The sequence below is a fragment of the Petromyzon marinus genome, chromosome 7, assembly GCF_048934315.1.
Source record: "Petromyzon marinus isolate PM22_M1 ecotype Great Lakes invasive population chromosome 7, UKy_Petmar_22M1.pri1.0, whole genome shotgun sequence".
In the NCBI taxonomy this organism is placed as follows: domain Eukaryota; kingdom Metazoa; phylum Chordata; class Hyperoartia; order Petromyzontiformes; family Petromyzontidae; genus Petromyzon; species Petromyzon marinus.
Window position 1 is genome coordinate 117,446 of NC_133673.1, and position 19,057 is coordinate 136,502.

General features: G+C 44.0%; 1 long non-coding RNA gene across 1 annotated transcript in view; it reads right to left on the bottom strand.

Annotated features, from left to right (window-relative positions):
- Positions 1–16,374, bottom strand: part of LOC142924005 (uncharacterized) — a 76,058-nt gene extending 59,684 nt beyond the window's left edge. Inside the window, exon 1 of the long non-coding RNA XR_012941128.1 lies at positions 15,568–16,374. This is a non-coding gene — a long non-coding RNA (uncharacterized LOC142924005). The remainder of the gene's footprint in view (positions 1–15,567) is intronic.
- Positions 16,375–19,057: the final 2,683 nt, after the last annotated feature.

Consider the following 19,057-nt stretch of genomic DNA (forward strand, 5'->3'; position numbering starts at 1 on the left):
TACTGCTGTGGTGGTACCTGCTATGATTACAGCAGGGCATACTAACTCTGGTGGTACCTGCAATTATTACAGCAGTGCATATTGTGATGGTACATGCTATGATTACAGCAGTGCATACCGACCGTGGTGGTACCTGCTATGATTATAGAAGTGCATATTGTAGTGGTACCTGCTATAACAGCAGTGCATACTGACTGTGATGGTACCTGCTATGATTACAGCAGCGCATACTGACTGTGGTGGTACCTGCTATGATACCAGCAGTGCATAAGGACTGTGGTGGGACCTGCTATGATTATAGTAGTGCATATTGTGGTGGTACCTGTTATGATAACAGCAGTGCATACTGACTGTGATGGTACCTGCTATGATTACAGCAGCGCAAACTGACTGTGGTGGTACCTGCTATGATACCAGCAGTGCATAAGGACTGTGGTGGGACCTGCTATGATTACAGCAGTGCATACTGTGGTCGTACCTGCTATCACTACAGCAGTGCATATCGACTGTAGGGGTACCTGATATCATTACAGCATTGCATACTGACTGTGGTTGTTCCTGCTATGATTACAGCAGTGCATACTGTGATGTTACCTGCTATGATTACAGCAGTGCATACTGACTGTGATGGTTCCTGCTATGATTACAGCAGTGCATACTGCTGTGGTGGTCCTTGCTATGATTACAGCAGTGCATACTGACTGTGATGGTTCCTGCTATGATTACAGCAGTGCATACTGCTGTGGTGGTACCTGCTATGATTACAGCAGTGCATGCTGACTCTGGTGGTGCCTGCAATTATTACAGCAGTGCATATTGTGATGGTACATGCTATGATCACAGCAGTGCATACCGACTGTGGTGGTACCTGCTATGATTATAGTAGTGCATATTGTGGTGGTACCTGCTATGATAACAGCAGTGCATACTGTGATGTTACCTGCTATGATTACAGCAGTGCATTCTGATGTGATGGTTCCTGCTATGATTACAGCAGTGCATACTGCTGTGGTGGTACCTGCTATGATTACAGCAGTGCATACTAACTCTGGTGGTACCTGCAATTATTACAGCAGTGCATATTGTGATGGTACATGCTATGATTACAGCAGTGCATACCGACTGTGGTGGTACCTGCTATGATTATAGAAGTGCATATTGTAGTGGTACCTGCTATAACAGCAGTGCATACTGACTGTGATGGTACCTGCTATGATTACAGCAGCGCATACTGACTGTGGTGGTACCTGCTATGATACCAGCAGTGCATAAGGACTGTGGTGGGACCTGCTATGATTATAGTAGTGCATATTGTGGTGGTACCTGTTATGATAACAGCAGTGCATACTGACTGTGATGGTACCTGCTATGATTACAGCAGCGCAAACTGACTGTGGTGGTACCTGCTATGATACCAGCAGTGCATAAGGACTGTGGTGGGACCTGCTATGATTACAGCAGTGCATACTGTGGTCGTACCTGCTATCACTACAGCAGTGCATATCGACTGTAGGGGTACCTGATATCATTACAGCATTGCATACTGACTGTGGTTGTTCCTGCTATGATTACAGCAGTGCATACTGACTGTGATGGTTCTTGTTATGATTACAGCAGTGCATAAGGACTGTGGTGGTACCTGCTATGGTTATAGCAGTGCATACTGTGGTGGTACCTGCTATCACTACAGCAGTGCATACTGTGGTGGTACCTGCTATCACTACAGCAGTGCATATCGACTGTAGGGGTGCCTGCTATTATTACAGAATTGCATACTGACTGTGGTTGTTCCTGCTATGATTACAGCAGTGCATATTGACTGTGATGGTTCCTGTTATGATTACAGCAGTGCATACTGCTGTGGTGGTCCCTGTTATGATTACAGCAGTGCATACTGACTCTGGTGGTACCTGCAATTATTACAGCAGTGCATATTGTGATGGTACCTGCTATGATTGCAGCAGTGTATACCAACTGTGGTGGTACCTGCTATGGTTATAGCAGTGCATACTGTGATGGTACCTGCTATCACTACAGCAGTGCATACTGACTGTGATGGTTCCTGCTATGATTACAGCAGTGCATACTGCTGTGGTGGTCCTTGCTATGATTACAGCAGTGCATACTGACTGTGATGGTTCCTGCTATGATTACAGCAGTGCATGCTGACTCTGGTGGTGCCTGCAATTATTACAGCAGTGCATATTGTGATGGTACATGCTATGATCACAGCAGTGCATACCGACTGTGGTGGTACCTGCTATGATTATAGTAGTGCATATTGTGGTGGTACCTGCTATGATAACAGCAGTGCATACTGTGATGTTACCTGCTATGATTACAGCAGTGCATTCTGATGTGATGGTTCCTGCTATGATTACAGCAGTGCATACTGCTGTGGTGGTACCTGCTATGATTACAGCAGTGCATACTAACTCTGGTGGTACCTGCAATTATTACAGCAGTGCATATTGTGATGGTACATGCTATGATTACAGCAGTGCATACCGACCGTGGTGGTACCTGCTATGATTATAGAAGTGCATATTGTAGTGGTACCTGCTATAACAGCAGTGCATACTGACTGTGATGGTACCTGCTATGATTACAGCAGCGCATACTGACTGTGGTGGTACCTGCTATGATACCAGCAGTGCATAAGGACTGTGGTGGGACCTGCTATGATTATAGTAGTGCATATTGTGGTGGTACCTGTTATGATAACAGCAGTGCATACTGACTGTGATGGTACCTGCTATGATTACAGCAGCGCAAACTGACTGTGGTGGTACCTGCTATGATACCAGCAGTGCATAAGGACTGTGGTGGGACCTGCTATGATTACAGCAGTGCATACTGTGGTCGTACCTGCTATCACTACAGCAGTGCATATCGACTGTAGGGGTACCTGATATCATTACAGCATTGCATACTGACTGTGGTTGTTCCTGCTATGATTACAGCAGTGCATACTGTGATGTTACCTGCTATGATTACAGCAGTGCATACTGACTGTGATGGTTCCTGCTATGATTACAGCAGTGCATACTGCTGTGGTGGTCCTTGCTATGATTACAGCAGTGCATACTGACTGTGATGGTTCCTGCTATGATTACAGCAGTGCATACTGCTGTGGTGGTACCTGCTATGATTACAGCAGTGCATGCTGACTCTGGTGGTGCCTGCAATTATTACAGCAGTGCATATTGTGATGGTACATGCTATGATCACAGCAGTGCATACCGACTGTGGTGGTACCTGCTATGATTATAGTAGTGCATATTGTGGTGGTACCTGCTATGATAACAGCAGTGCATACTGTGATGTTACCTGCTATGATTACAGCAGTGCATTCTGATGTGATGGTTCCTGCTATGATTACAGCAGTGCATACTGCTGTGGTGGTACCTGCTATGATTACAGCAGTGCATACTAACTCTGGTGGTACCTGCAATTATTACAGCAGTGCATATTGTGATGGTACATGCTATGATTACAGCAGTGCATACCGACTGTGGTGGTACCTGCTATGATTATAGAAGTGCATATTGTAGTGGTACCTGCTATAACAGCAGTGCATACTGACTGTGATGGTACCTGCTATGATTACAGCAGCGCATACTGACTGTGGTGGTACCTGCTATGATACCAGCAGTGCATAAGGACTGTGGTGGGACCTGCTATGATTATAGTAGTGCATATTGTGGTGGTACCTGTTATGATAACAGCAGTGCATACTGACTGTGATGGTACCTGCTATGATTACAGCAGCGCAAACTGACTGTGGTGGTACCTGCTATGATACCAGCAGTGCATAAGGACTGTGGTGGGACCTGCTATGATTACAGCAGTGCATACTGTGGTCGTACCTGCTATCACTACAGCAGTGCATATCGAATGTAGGGGTACCTGATATCATTACAGCATTGCATACTGACTGTGGTTGTTCCTGCTATGATTACAGCAGTGCATACTGACTGTGATGGTTCTTGTTATGATTACAGCAGTGCATAAGGACTGTGGTGGTACCTGCTATGGTTATAGCAGTGCATACTGTGGTGGTACCTGCTATCACTACAGCAGTGCATACTGACTGTGAGGGTTTCTGCTATGATTACAGCAGTGCATAGTGCTGTGGTGGTCCTTGGTATGATTACTGCAGTGCATACTGACTCTGATGGTACCTGCAATTATTACAGCAGTGCAAATTGTGATGGTACCTGCTATGATTACAGCTGTGCATACTGACTGTGGTTGTACCTGCTATGATTACAGCAGTGCATACTGACTGCGATGGTTCCTGCTATGATTACAGCAGTACATACCGACTGTGGTGGCATCTGCTATGATATTAGCAGTGCATATTGTGGTGGTACCTCCTATCACTACAGCAGTGCATATCGACTGTAGGGGTACCTGCTATGATTATAGTAGTGCATATTGTGGTGGTACCTGCTATGATAACAGCAGTGCATAAGGACTGTGGTGGGACCTGCTATGAATACAGCAGTGCATACTGTGGTGGTACCTGCTATCACTACAGCAGTGCATATCGACTGTAGGGGTACCTGCTGTTATTACAGCATTGCATACTGACTGTGGTTGTTCCTGCAATGATTACAGCAGTGCATACTGCTGTGGTGGTACCTGCTATGATTACAGCAGTGCATACTGCTGTGGTGGTCCTTGCTATGATTACAGCAGTGCATACTGACTGTGATGGTTCCTGCTATGATTACAGCAGTGCATACTGCCGTCGTGGTACCTGCTCTGATTATAGTAGTGCATTTTGTGGTGGTACCTGCTATGAAAGCAGCAGTGCATACTGACTGTGATGGTACCTGCTATGATTACAGCAGCGCATACTGACTGTGATGGTTCCTGCTATGATTACAGCAGTACATACTGCTGTGGTGGTCCTTGCTATTATTACAGCAGTGCATACTGACGGTGATGGTTCCTGCTATGATTACAGCAGTGCATACCGACAGTGGTGGTACCTGCTCTGATTATAGTAGTGCATATTGTGGTGGTACCTGCTATGATAACAGCAGTGCATACTGACTGTGATGGTACCTGCTATGATTACAGCAGCGTATACTGACTGTAATGGTTCCTGCTATTATTACAGCAGTGCATACTGCTGTGGTGGTCCTTGCTATGATTACAGCAGTGCATACTGACGGTGATGGTTCCTGCTATGATTACAGCTGTGCATACTGCTGTGGTGGTCCTTGCTATGATTACAGCAGTGCATACTGACTGTGATGGTTCCCGCTATGATTACAGCAGTGCATACCGACTGTGGTTGTACCTGCTATGATTATAGTAGTGCATATTGTGGTGGTACCTGCTATAACATCAGTGCATACTGATTGTGATGGTACCTGCTATGATTACAGCAGCGCATACTGACTGTGTTTTGGTACCTGCTATGATACCAGCAGTGCATCAGGACTGTGGTGGGACCTGCTATGATTACAGCAGTGCATACTGTGGTGGTACCTGCTATCACTACAGCAGTGCATACTGTGGTGGTACCTGCTATCACTACAGCAGTACATATCGACTGTAGGGGTGCCTGCTATTATTACAGCATTGCATACTGACTGTGGTTGTTCCTGCTATGATTACAGCAGTGCATACTGACTGTGATGGTTCCTGTTATGATTACAGCAGTGCATACTGCTGTGGTGGTCCCTGTTATGATTACAGCAGTGCATACTGACTCTGGTGGTACCTGCAATTATTACAGCAGTGCATATTGTGATGGTACCTGCTATGATTGCAGCAGTGTATACCGACTGTGGTGGTACCTGCTATGGTTATAGCAGTGCACACTGTGATGGTACCTGCTATCACTACAGCAGTGCATACTGACTGTGATGGTTCCTGCTATGATTACAGCATTGCATACTGCTGTGGTGGTCCCTATGATTACAGCAGTGCATACTGACTCTGGTGGTACCTGCAATTATTATAGCAGTGCATATTGTGATGGTACCTGCTATGATTACAGCTGTGCATACTGACTGTGGTGGTACCTGCTATGATTACAGCAGTGCATACTGACTGCGATGGTTCCTGCTATGATTACAGCAGTACATACCGACTGTGGTGGCATCTGCTATGATATTAGCAGTGCATATTGTGGTGGTACCTCCTATCACTACAGCAGTGCATATCGACTGTAGGGGTACCTGCTATGATTATAGTAGTGCATATTGTGGTGGTACCTGCTATGATAACAGCAGTGCATAAGGACTGTGGTGGGACCTGCTATGAATACAGCAGTGCATACTGTGGTGGTACCTGCTATCACTACAGCAGTGCATATCGACTGTAGGGGTACCTGCTGTTATTACAGCATTGCATACTGACTGTGGTTGTTCCTGCAATGATTACAGCAGTGCATACTGCTGTGGTGGTACCTGCTATGATTACAACAGTGCATACTGCTGTGGTGGTCCTTGCTATGATTACAGCAGTGCATACTGACTGTGATGGTTCCTGCTATGATTACAGCAGTGCATACTGCCGTCGTGGTACCTGCTCTGATTATAGTAGTGCATTTTGTGGTGGTACCTGCTATGAAAGCAGCAGTGCATACTGACTGTGATGGTACCTGCTATGATTACAGCAGCGCATACTGACTGTGATGGTTCCTGCTATGATTACAGCAGTACATACTGCTGTGGTGGTCCTTGCTATTATTACAGCAGTGCATACTGACGGTGATGGTTCCTGCTATGATTACAGCAGTGCATACCGACAGTGGTGGTACCTGCTCTGATTATAGTAGTGCATATTGTGGTGGTACCTGCTATGATAACAGCAGTGCATACTGACTGTGATGGTACCTGCTATGATTACAGCAGCGTATACTGACTGTAATGGTTCCTGCTATTATTACAGCAGTGCATACTGCTGTGGTGGTCCTTGCTATGATTACAGCAGTGCATACTGACGGTGATGGTTCCTGCTATGATTACAGCTGTGCATACTGCTGTGGTGGTCCTTGCTATGATTACAGCAGTGCATACTGACTGTGATGGTTCCCGCTATGATTACAGCAGTGCATACCGACTGTGGTTGTACCTGCTATGATTATAGTAGTGCATATTGTGGTGGTACCTGCTATAACATCAGTGCATACTGATTGTGATGGTACCTGCTATGATTACAGCAGCGCATACTGACTGTGTTTTGGTACCTGCTATGATACCAGCAGTGCATCAGGACTGTGGTGGGACCTGCTATGATTACAGCAGTGCATACTGTGGTGGTACCTGCTATCACTACAGCAGTGCATACTGTGGTGGTACCTGCTATCACTACAGCAGTACATATCGACTGTAGGGGTGCCTGCTATTATTACAGCATTGCATACTGACTGTGGTTGTTCCTGCTATGATTACAGCAGTGCATACTGACTGTGATGGTTCCTGTTATGATTACAGCAGTGCATACTGCTGTGGTGGTCCCTGTTATGATTACAGCAGTGCATACTGACTCTGGTGGTACCTGCAATTATTACAGCAGTGCATATTGTGATGGTACCTGCTATGATTGCAGCAGTGTATACCGACTGTGGTGGTACCTGCTATGGTTATAGCAGTGCACACTGTGATGGTACCTGCTATCACTACAGCAGTGCATACTGACTGTGATGGTTCCTGCTATGATTACAGCATTGCATACTGCTGTGGTGGTCCCTATGATTACAGCAGTGCATACTGACTCTGGTGGTACCTGCAATTATTATAGCAGTGCATATTGTGATGGTACCTGCTATGATTACAGCTGTGCATACTGACTGTGGTGGTACCTGCTATGATTACAGCAGTGCATACTGACTGATGGTTCCTGCTATGATTACAGCAGTGCATACTGGCTATGATGGTACCTGCTATGATTACAGCAGTGCAAACTGTGTTGGACCTGCTATCACTACAGCAGTGTATACCGACTATGGTGGTACCTGTTATCACGGCAGCAGTGTATACCGACTGTGGTGGTACCTGCTATCACGACAGCAGTGTATACCGACTGTAGTGGTGCCTGCTATCACGACAGCAGAGTATACCGACTGTGGTGGTACCTGCTATGATTACAGCAGTGCATAGCGGTGGTACCTGCTATGATTACATCAGTTTATACTGTGGTGGCACCTGCTCTGATTACAGCAGTGCATATTGTGGTGGTAGGTACCTGCTATTACAGCAGTGCATACAGCTGTGGTGGTACCTGCTATCATTACAGTAGTGCATACTGCTGTGGTGGTACCTGCTATGATTACAGCAGTGCATATTGTGGTGGTACCTGCTATGATTACAGCAGTGCATATTGTGGTGGTACCTGCTATTACAGCAGTGCATACTGCTGTGGTGGTAGCTGCTATGATTACAGCAGTGCATATTGTGGTGGTACCTACTATGATTATAGCAGTGCATACTGACTGTGGTGGTACCTGCTATGATTACAGCAGTGCATACTGACTGTGGTGGTACCTGCTATGATTACAATAGTGCATAGTGACTGTGGTGGTATCCTGCTATGACTACAGCATTGCATGCTGACTGTGGTGGTATCCTGCTTTGAGTACATCAGTGCATGCTGACTGTGGTGGTATCCTGCTTTCACTACAGCATTGCATGCTGTGGTGGTATCCTGCTATGACTACAGCATTGCATGCTGACTGTGGTGGTATCCTGCTATGACTACCGCATTGCATGCTGACTTTAGTGGTATCCTGCTATGACTACAGCATTGCATGCTGACTATGTTGGTATCCTGCTATGACTACAGCAGTGCATACCGACTATGGTGGTTCCTGCTATTACAGCTTTCACTACAGTAGTACATGCTGACACATTCACTCTTCAAACACTAATTCACACATACACTCACTAACACTACCACTGACTCACTCACACATCATATACTAGGAGTGTCATGGTGCCAGCTATGACTGCTAGTTTGGTCGTACATGTTATTTATATCGTTGATTGTTAAATGAAAATCACAGTTCCTATGATTACTGTTGTTACATTGTTTGTGAAGCTTTTTTTGGTGATTTAGAAAACAAATGGTTAATCTATCGTATGGTTGGTATTGTTTGACTTGCATCACACTGGGATTTGAGCACACAGTGTTGTAATACGTTTTTGTAGGTTTGCTGGTTTATTTAGGATGTTTCTACTTGGTTCTTTCTGTAAAGTCACGTAGAATGATAATGAAACAATAAAAGAAAATAATACAATAAAATTCTCACGACGTTTCGGCCACAACACAAGTAGCCTTCTTCAGGTGAAGGAACAGAACTGTCGGGACGACAGTGCTTCAATGAATGCTGCTAAGATTCGCAGCGTCTTTAAAGCGAGGTGGGAGAGGTAAAGCGCCTTGACAAAGGAGTTTACATATCAAACAGGAGAATTTAGCATTGCAATAGCTGTGATAAAGTGTTGGAACAGCAGGGTGTTAAAGTCAGAAATTAGCATGTAACTGGGAGATTAGCATGATGTTAATGTGAGGGATTAGCATGTGACTGGTCATGGAAATAGCTATGTTAAAGTCAAAGTTTACATATCAACAGAGGCATTTAGTATATGGGCGCTAAAGGACTGCAACTGTCCAACTATCATACAATAAACCGATGTGAAAAAACTAAGTATAAACTACATCAATATAATAAATGTACTCAATATATTCTTCAATAAGTTGAGCTATAAACATAAAGTAACTGGGTATACACTACACTATACAATGAATACCATATAGCAAACTAATAAAAAAACTAAAATATAAACTACATCAATGTTATCAATAAACTCTATAAACTCTCCAACCAGCTGAGCGCTTCAATCTTAGCAGCGTTCATTGAAGCGCTCAGCTGATGGAGAGTTTATTGATAACATTGATGTAGTTTATATTTTCGTTTTTTTATTAGTTTACTATATGGTATTCATTATATAGTGTAGTGTATACCCAGTTACTTTATGTTCATAGCTCAACTTATTGAGGAATATATTGAGTACATTTATTATATTGATGTAGTTTATACTTAGTTTTTTCACATCGGTTTATTTTATGATAGTTGGGTAGTTGCAGTCCTTTAGCGTCCATATACTAAATGCCTCTGTTGATATGTAAACTTTGACTTTAACATAGCTCTTCTTTGGTTCTTTCGGTAAAGTCACGTAGAATGAGAATAAAATAATAAATTGATAAAATAAAATAACACAATAATATTCTCACGACGTTTCGGCCACAACACAAGCGGCCTTCATCAGGTGAAGGGAGCGAGACTGTCTGGTAGGACAGCGCTGGAGTGAGAGAGCCATGTTCAGATCACGGCTTTTAAGCTGTGTGAGAGGAACAAAGAGCCTTGACGAAGGAATTAGCATAAAATTTAGCATTGAAAAGGCTGAATGATTAGCTTGTGACTGGTCACAGAAATAGCTATGTTAAAAGTTAAAGCATACACATCCGCAGAGGCACCCATTGTTAAAAGGAATTAGCATAGAATTTAGCATTGAAATAGCTAAATTAAGGCATTCGCTTGTAACTGCTACAGAAATAGTTACGTTGAAGTCAGAGCATACACATTCACCGAGGCACTTAGTACAAATCAAAACAGGAGAATTTAGCATTGAAATAACTAGGCGAATTTAGCATTGAAATAACTGGGTGATTTGCTGGTGACTGGTCACAGAATACTATATACTATATAGTGAACCAATAAAAACTAAAATATAAATTACCTTCATGTTATCAATAAACTCTATATTCTCCAATCAGCTAAGCTACCAACCATAAGTCGTTATATATCACAATGCTATATGGCGAAAAAATGGGTGGATTCTTACCCTCAAATTTCCGTACCACGGATAGCTACGGGCCCCGTTCAGACGGACGAGTTCGTCCATGGTCGGAACAGAGGAGGGGGAGAGAGACAGCTGCGAAGCCCTAGTATACTCCATGTTGTAAACCATACCATTAACCGTGGTGTGAGAGGTATTAAGAGGCAATGCTGGCGAAAGAGCTGCGGTCTGAAGGTCATCGTAAAATTACAATGAATTAAGAACAGAAATGATTTAACACATCTTTCCAGTGGTTACTAAGCCTGAATCCATCTTCTCGGTTGAAATTGTCTCTGTGCTTGTATATGTGAATGGCCTCATGAACGAATCTCTCATGGTAGCCAGTTGGTTTGCAAAGAACCTCCGTCTTGGAGAAGTCAATGTCATGTGAGCCCACTGAATTGTAACAGTGATCTGCCACGGCAGAGGAGTTCGTCTTACCGTGTTTCAAGTCTGCTTTATGTTCGCGGATGCGGTCCGAGATATGTCTTTTGGTTTCTCCAGTGTAGCTACTACCACAGAGGCACTTTAGTTTGTAAACGCCCGGGTACTGTATGTCTGGAAGAGCATCTTTTACAGATGGAACTAAATCACGGATTTTGTGTACTGTGTTGAATCGGACCTGGATCTTGTGTTTATTCAGGATTTTGGAGATCTTTTTAGTGACCCCTGCAATGTAGGGTAAGGTGATGGTTTTGAGTGGCTCCACAAGAGGATCCTTCTTCATGACTGGAGTGATGGCTTTGCGGATTGTGTAGTCGGAGTAGCCATTAGCCCTGAGAGCCTGGTGTACGTGCTTGAGTTCACTGGTAATGTGTTCCTGGTCGGAAATGCATTGGGCTCTATGGTATAGAGTCTTGATGAGGCAGTTCTTCTGGGATGGATGGTGGTGGGAATCCGGTTTCAAGTAAGCATCTGTATGGGTAGCTTTCCTGTAGACAGAGTGGCTCATTGAACCATCATGTCTCCTTTTAATTAAGACATCCAGAAAGGGTAGTTTGCCATCTTTTTCGACCTCCATGGTAAATCTGATGGCTGGGTGTATGGAATTGATGTGGTCGCGGAATTGGTCTAGAGCAGGCTGGCCATGTGGCCAGATGACAAAGGTGTCATCAACGTACCTCTTCCATAAGGTCGGGCGTAGAGTGGCAGTCTGGATGGCGTCAGTTTCAAATTTTTCCATGAATACGTTGGCTACAACCGGGGATAGGGGGGAGCCCATTGGGGTGCCCTCAGTTTGTTTGTAGAAAGTTCCATTCCAGGTGAAGTATGTGTTGGTTAAGCAATGTCTCACCAGGGGGGGTACATCAGTATGCAGTCCTTGATGAACCAGGTCTTCAATGATAGCGATGGTGTCAGGTACCAGGACTTTGGTGAACAAGGACACCACATCAAAACTGACAAGCAGGTCGTTTGGGGACAGGGAAATGTCTTTGATTGTCGATACCAGGTGAGTAGAATTTAGTACCGCAGAGGTGGTTTTTCCAGTGAAAGGTCGCAGTATATCAGCCAGAAAACGTGCCAGTTTGTAGGTGGGGGAGCTGATAGTAGAGACGATGGGACGAAGGGGTGTATCTTCTTTGTGTATCTTTGGAAGGCCATATAATCTTGGTGGTCTGGCAGCAGAGGGTTTCAACAAGAACTGTTTGTTCTCATCAATTAATGCTGTTGAATCAGAGATAATTTTGTTCGTTTTGGTGACCAGGCTGTTGGTGGGATCTCTTTTTATTTTTGTATAGCTGCCATCGTTGAGTAGTTCTTGAATTTTGTTGTTATATTCTGTTTTGTCCATGATGACAGTGGCATTGCCTTTGTCGGCTGAGAGAACGACAATATCATCCCTCTTTTTTAATTGAGATAATTAAAAACGTTCGTCTTTGCTGATGTTGCTAGGTGGCAACTTAGCGTTTTTGAGGGTTGCAGCGATTTCAGATCTTGCTACGTCTGCAGAGATGTGACTCAAGCCCTTGAGTGCAACGTCGACATGGGCAATGATATCATTAACCGGTAAGTGTCTCGGTGTGACAGCAAAGTTTAGACCTTTAGCTAAAACGGATTTCAGACCATCAGAAATGGAACTGTTACTGCGATTAATTACGACTTTGTTGACGTCTATCTTTTCGGTGTGTGGATCCGATTTTTTGCTGGAGAGGTGATTGAATTTGGAAATCAAATTGTCCCTACATTTGTTCGACATAGTGGCAGCCGAAGAGGTAGTCATATTGTCTACATGTTCCCAATCCGATGTAGACATTGTTGCTGTCAATTTTAAGTGTGATTTGTAGAGTGTCTTGTCTAACTGATCGAGTTCGGTGCGTGTAAGTCTGATTTTTTCCGAGATAAGAGCGAAGCTAGTTCTAGCTAGAATTCGTTTTGCATTGAGAGAAGTTGCAACAGCAGAGGTTAGTGTAAATGCGGTTGGTATTACCTTAGAGTCGCGGCATCTCTTCAGAAAGGTGAGAGACTCGATTAGTTGAGCCTTCTTATCCCGAAGTCTGTTGAATGATCTTAAGGATGTGTGGAATCCCTCCCCGTAGAGGCGGTTAAATTTCGATTTAAAGCTTTCGTGACTGCAATGATTCATCTTCTTTGGTTCTTTCGGTAAAGTCACGTAGAATGAGAATAAAATAATAAATTGATAAAATAAAATAACACAATAATATTCTCACGACGTTTCGGCCACAACAAATCCTGAATAAACACAAGATCCAGGTCCGATTCAACACAGTACACAAAATCCGTGATTTAGTTCCATCTGTAAAAGATGCTCTTCCAGACATACAGTACCCGGGCGTTTACAAACTAAAGTGCCTCTGTGGTAGTAGCTACATTGGAGAAACCAAAAGACATATCTCGGACCGCATCCGCGAACATAAAGCAGACTTGAAACACGGTAAGACGAACTCCTCTGCCGTGGCAGATCACTGTTACAATTCAGTGGGCTCACATGACATTGACTTCTCCAAGACGGAGGTTCTTTGCAAACCAACTGGCTACCATGAGAGATTCGTTCATGAGGCCATTCACATATACAAGCACAGAGACAATTTCAACCGAGAAGATGGATTCAGGCTTAGTAACCACTGGAAAGATGTGTTAAATCATTTCTGTTCTTAATTAATTGTAATTTTACGATGACCTTCAGACCGCAGCTCTTTCGCCAGCATTGCCTCTTAATACCTCTCACACCACGGTTAATGGTATGGTTTACAACATGGAGTATACTAGGGCTTCGCAGCTGTCTCTCTCCCCCTCCTCTGTTCCGACCATGGACGAACTCGTCCGTCTGAACGGGGCCCGTAGCTATCCGTGGTACGGAAATTTGAGGGTAAGAATCCACCCATTTTTTCGCCATATAGCATTGTGATATATAACGACTTATGGTTGGTAGCTTAGCTGATTGGAGAATATAGAGTTTATTGATAACATGAAGGTAATTTATATTTTAATTTTTATTGGTTCACTATATAGTATATAGTATTCTGTGACCAGTCACCAGCAAATCACCCAGTTATTTCAATGCTAAATTCGCCTAGTTATTTCAATGCTAAATTCTCCTGTTTTGATTTGTACTAAGTGCCTCGGTGAATGTGTATGCTCTGACTTCAACGTAACTATTTCTGTAGCAGTTACAAGCGAATGCCTTAATTTAGCTATTTCAATGCTAAATGCTATGCTAATTCCTTTTAACAATGGGTGCCTCTGCAGATGTGTATGCTTTAACTTTTAACATAGCTATTTCTGTGACCAGTCACAAGCTAATCATTCAGCCTTTTCAATGCTAAATTTTATGCTAATTCCTTCGTCAAGGCTCTTTGTTCCTCTCACACAGCTTAAAAGCCGTGATCTGAACGTGGCTCTCTCACTCCAGCGCTGTCCTACCAGACAGTCTCGCTCCCTTCACCTGATGAAGGCCGCTTGTGTTGTGGCCGAAACGTCGTGAGAATATTATTGTGTTATTTTATTTTATCAATTTATTATTTTATTCTCATTCTACGTGACTTTACCGAAAGAACCAAAGAAGATGAATCATTGCAGTCACGAAAGCTTTAAATCGAAATTTAACATAGCTATTTCCGTGACCAGTCACATGCTAATCCCTCACATTAACATCATGCTAATCTCCCAGTTACATGCTAATTTCTGACTTTAATACCCTGCTGATCCAACACGTTATCACAGCTATTTCAATGCTAAATTCTCCTGTTTGATATGTAAACTCCTTTGTCAAGGCGCTATACTTCTCGCACCTAGCTTAAAAGACGCTGCGAATCTTAGCAGCGTTCATTGAAGCGCTGTCGTCCCGCCAGTTCTGTTCCTTCACCTGAAGAAGTCTACTTGTGTTGTGGCCGAAACGTCGTGAGAATTTTATTGTCTTATTTGTTTTATTGTTTTATTCTCATTCTACGTGATTTTACGGAAAGAACCAAGAAGATGAATTCTTGCAGTCACGAAAGCTTTAAATCGAAATCGGATGTTTCTGTTGCGCGTCGTCGCTTCAAGACGATTCTAAAGAAATCTACAACCTTCGATTCCTTTGCGCGATTGAAAGAATCGATTCTTGGCGCGCTTGGATTTTATTTTAAAAGAATGAGTTATCTTTTCATTTGTATGTTATGTTTTTAAGTTTTCAGACGTTTTAAAATATACATTTTCCCGCTAGTAGCATTATATATATATCGACTCTATAGCACAAAGTACTCACCTGGCAGATTTCCGTGATGAGGCCTAGTCCCGTGCAGAGCCCCCGGACTCGCTTAGATTGCCCAGCCGGCCGAGGCTGTGGGCCGGGCCGGTACCCCCCCCCCCCGCGCGCTGCAAAAATAGTATTTAATCACTATAACTTTAGTATCTACCGACCCTATCATAGTAAGTACACACATTGGGGTGGAGGGGGAGAGAAGAGGACGTGATACTTTGATGAATTTACCTCAACATTGCGTGTACATTTTTTTGCATTTTGAACGCGAATGAACAATTCCCCCCACCCTCCGGCGACGGCGTGTGCACGGGCAACTCGTGTCAGCGTTTCGCGCATGCGCAACAGCGAGCTGGGCGGCAAAAATAAATACATAAAGAGAAATCGCACAAAAACGCGATTTTAACCACTACATCAGTGGTTCTTAACCTGGGTACGATCGAACCCCAGGGGTTCGGTGAGTCGATCTCAGGGGTTCGGCAGAGCCCCCGCCACGGAGGTCCGGACACACTTGAATTATTGTGTAAATTTGTGATGACACACACGGCCCGCTTGGCCATCACTGGCTGCAGATGATCATGCTACACTGCTTGGCCAATCAGCGCTGCGGGGAATTTAGTGCGTACTCAGTAGTCAACGTGTGACTGTTGTTGTCGTACGTTGTGTGATTTCTTTAATATTTTATCCATACTAACTATGTCGGGCAAAAGAAGAAAGTGGTCGGACGAATATGTACAACATGGATTCTCATGTATCACGGAACGTGATGGGAGTGAGCGTCCTATCTGCATGATTTGCAACGCCAAGTTGAGCAACTCTAGTCTTGCACCGGCAAAACTAAAGGAACACTTCTTGAAGCTGCATGGAGACGGGGAATACAAGAACACAACACTTGCTGAATTCAGGGTGAAGAGAGCCAGATTCGATGAAAGGGCCACTCTGCCTGCTCTTGGATTTGTACCTGTTAACAAACCGATCCTGACAGCATCGTACGAAGTTGCTTACCTGATCGCAAAGCAGGGCAAGCCACACACCATTGGTGAAACACTTGTGAAACCTGCTGCATTAAGGATGGCGAATCTGATACTCGGAACAGCGGCCGAAGGTAAATTATCCCAAATTCCCCTTTCAAATGACACCGTCAGTGACAGAATAGAAGACATGAGTAAAGACATCTTGGCTCAAGTAGTCGCGGATCTGATTTCAAGCCCGGCAAAATTCAGCCTTCAACTCGACGAAACCACAGACGTTTCTGATCTAAGCCAGCTTGCTGTTTTTGTACGCTATGTGAAAGACGACATGATAAAAGAAGAGTTTTTATTTTGTAAGCCTCTTACAACAACAACGAAGGCAGCCGATGTGAAGAAGCTTGTGGATGACTTCTTCAGAGACAACAATCTTTCATGGGATATGGTTTCTGCAGTTTGTACGGACGGAGCTCCAGTCATGCTGGGAAGAAAGTTTGGTTTTGGTGCGCTAGTAAAGGCCGATGCACCACACATCATTGTGACGGATTGTATTCTGCACAGGCATGCGTTGGCAACGAAAACCTTACCTCCAAAAATGGCAGAAGTATTAAAAACTGTGGTGGAATGTGTGAACTATGTGCGAAAAAGTGCTCTGAGGCACCGCATCTTCAGTGAGCTGTGTAAAGAAATGGGCTCTGAATTTGAGGTACTTCTGCTCCATTCTAATATTCGGTGGTTATCCCGGGGACAGGTGCTGAATCGTGTTTTTGCCATGCGTGTGGAATTAGCCCTGTTTTTGCAAGAGCACCAACACTGCCATGCAGATTGCTTCAAAAATCCTGAGTTCATTCTCATTTTAGCGTACATGGCTGATATATTCGCAGCTCTCAATCATCTCAATCAGCAGATGCAGGGTGGTGGAGTCAATATCATGGAAGCGGAAGAACACCTGAAGGCTTTTCAAAAAAAGCTACCGTTATGGAAACGACGAAAAGAGAACAATAACTTCGCAAACTTCCCGCTTCTGGACGACTGTGCAAGTAAGATCGAAGATGTGTCTGGAATCGGAGATATTTCTGTATCCACGGAACTGAAGCAAACAATTGCCACGCACTTAGATGAGCTTGCAAAGTCTCTCGACGGATATTTCCCTACAAGAGAGTCATATCCAGCATGGGTGAGACAGCCGTTCACGTTTGCTGTTGATACAGCAGATGTCAATGATGAATTCCTCGACGAAATCATTGAAATTCAGCAGAGCCAGGTTCAACAGCAACTCTTCAGAACAACAACGCTCTCAACGTTTTGGTGTCGACAAATGAACAAGTATCCAGTTATTGCTAAGAAAGCCCTGGATTTTTTTTATACCATTTGTTACAACATATCTTTGTGAGCAATCCTTTTCGAGGATGCTGGACATAAAAACGAAGAAAAGGAACAGACTTTGCTGTGAAAATGACATGAGAGTGGCACTTGCCAAGGTGAAGCCACGCATATCTGAACTGATCTCTTAAAGGCAACAGCAGAAGTCACATTGATTTCCAGGTATGTAATTTGTTGTGAGTTTATGCATTGTGTTGGTTTTATTCTTTGAACAAGGTAATGTTCATGCACGGCTCATTTTGTGTACCAGTAAAAAACATATCTATGTCTTGAATTTGAAAAAAATCACATTTTATTTTTCACTAAAGAGGGGTTCGGTGAATGCGCATATGAAACTGGTGTGGTTCGGTACCTCCAACAAGGTTAAGAACCACTGCACTACATAGTTAACGGATTGGAAAACGGAATAGCCTATTCCCACCGTGAGGCTTGGGGTGTGCCCGCCCAGCAAATTGTTTTCAGCCTAAACCCCACCGTCCAAGTGCCAAATCCCTCGCAAGCAAGCGTACACAGAGGGATAGACAGAGGGACAGACAGATAGACAAAGAATGCCTTTTATAGGTAAGATTGCCTTGCTCGGCACGATGAGGAGAGGCTTGCGGAACCTCAATGTTTCAGGCCAGGGTGGTCCTACACAGACGCCATATTTCCTGTCTGACTGCTACAGCAGAGGTGTAGGGAATTCCATCATCTCTGCTTTATCGACCTGGTCAATGCCTATACCATTAATAGGATTGGGCTCTGGGTTGTTCTTCATGTTTTCAGAGTCCCTGACATTGTGTTCACAATCATGAAGGACCTTCATTATGGTGGGCAGGCTTGGGTAAAGTTAGGTGGCTGGGAGTCAAGAGCCATTCACTGTTCACTTTGGGGTGCTGCAGGGATTTCCTCTAGCTCCTACATGATTTAACATCTTTTTCGACCACGTACTTCGAGAAGCTTTCCATGGCTGTAACGGAGTAATCTCCATTTGGAAAAAAAATACAATGGGAGGCTGAATGATGCCTAGGTGCAGTCAACGGATGGCTCCCTATTGGTCGACCATGTTATGTATGCTGACGATCTGGTGATTGCTGCTCACTCAGAGAAGGATTTGGGGGCGCTGCTGCTTGAACTGGAGCATGCTAAATGAGGCCTCTTTTGCC